Source organism: Humulus lupulus, chromosome 1, assembly GCF_963169125.1.
Source record: "Humulus lupulus chromosome 1, drHumLupu1.1, whole genome shotgun sequence".
NCBI classification, from domain to species: domain Eukaryota; kingdom Viridiplantae; phylum Streptophyta; class Magnoliopsida; order Rosales; family Cannabaceae; genus Humulus; species Humulus lupulus.
Genome location: NC_084793.1, coordinates 174,201,638 through 174,203,587, shown reverse-complemented (window position 1 = coordinate 174,203,587; position 1,950 = coordinate 174,201,638).

Here is a 1,950-nt window from a genome sequence, read left to right as displayed (position 1 = left end):
GTGCTTAAAATCCTATTGGTTGATGTCTAAACCTTATAATATAATAATATAATCCTTAATATCAGTCATATTAATCAAACCTTAGGTTATACTTAATATTCTTAAACTATAGGTTAAACTTAGAAAAATCTATAAGTACTACTATGAGTGTCCAAATAATTCCCGGTCTGAACCAAAAATCCATAGTAACAAAGATAACACTAAACATACTATAATAATACTAACAATTAGCTAAGTAAAGTTCTTGGACTCTACAGTCACAACAGGACCCAATACCCGACTCGGGGCAAGTTAAGGGGTATTTTGGGTATTAGGCATTTAATTAGGTTATCGAGTAATGGAAATAAATAATTGGAGATATATTTGAAGTTAGTGAGTTTAGGAGGGAATATTGGGGAATTTGACCATTTTTCCCTCGGGGACGTTTTGGTACCTCGAACCTCAGGATTAACTTAAGTCACTTAAGCTTAGGAAACAAAACACAAAGAAACACGTAGAAGCTCCCCACTGACCGACCTTCAGTCTCTCACTCTCTTTCTCTCTAAGTTGCTTCAACTAGTCCTTGGGAAAATTAAGAAGATTTTGGCTATAAACACAAGAATTGAAGGCTTGGGATTGGGACTTGGAAAGCTTGTGGCTAGAGGAATTTCACTCATAGCTAAGGTAACCACTCAAACATTCTGTTATGGTTAAATTTTTGTAGAATCCATGGTTGTTTTGAGGTGTTCTTGAACCTTTTAGCTCAAGAATTGAAAGTGATGTTTTAAGTAGTTTTAAGATTGTATTTTGTTGGGTTTTGTTGCTGGAAAGATGTTAGAACTATTGTGGTAATTGAATTATGGTTTTGGGGTGAGTTTGGGTTAGTTTGGTTTGGATTTGGGTGCTAAAAAGTATGAAAATTCAGGGTTCAAGGGGCCAAGTCGCGACTGTGTTCTTGAGGGGCCGTGACTCAGCCTGATCCCAGAGCCTTGGAAGGTCTCTGTCTGGGGGGCGCACCGCGATCCTCAAGGGCGAGTCTTGACCCACGCCCCTTGATAGAGTGGGGGAGGCTCTCTAATAGGAGGGGCGCGCTGCGACCCTCAAGGCCAGGTCACGACACACCTGGGCATTTTTGGCCTTTGGAAGCTTTTAAAAATGGGAACCTTTTTCTTAGGGCTCGGGATCGATTTTTCTACCTGGTTTAGTGGAACTCAAGGCCCTGGAGGCTAGGAATCAGTCCGGAAGCCTTTATTTACTCGTTATTGATGGAATCCTATATTATGGTTGTGACTAGGGACTCGGAACTGGGATCGTGCTCGAGGGTCATTCTTATTTACGCTTTACCTGGACCTGAGATAAGAAAACTGCACCCAATACGTGTTATATGTGATTAGGGCTAGGCCCGACTATTGTCAATTGTCATGACTAGGGCTTGGGCCCCGAGGACAATTATATTTAAGTTATCGCTTCACATGTTGGATGATACTTGCTTAAGTGTTTTATGATTGTTGTATGGATTCCGTGGTTAGGGCATGAGGCCCAGTTAAATATGTATGATTAGTATTGTGAGAATGATTATTCGATGGTGTTATGTAATTAACATGTATACATGCGCATTTTGTTGTGATACGTCTATCTATATCTGTTTCGGCATTGAGGTTTCTATTCCTGGATCAGGGTTTCTTATTAGTCAAGGACGGCAATAGCGCGTTGCGCCTTGGTCGTAAGGCTTAGACCTAAATCAGCTACGTAAAATTACGTTGGCCGACTCTATGGTCGTTGTAAACCAAGGGATTGGGATAGCTCTATGGCTAGTTACTCAAAGCTAAGGGCGAGGGCCCTAGGTGACTCTATGGTCATGTAGCTAGGGCATAGGCCCCGGGGTTGGCTCTATGGACAACTGTTCAGGGCAGCGGCCCTAATTGGTCCAATGACCACTTGTACGTAACTGAATGGCTGTTTATGTAGGTT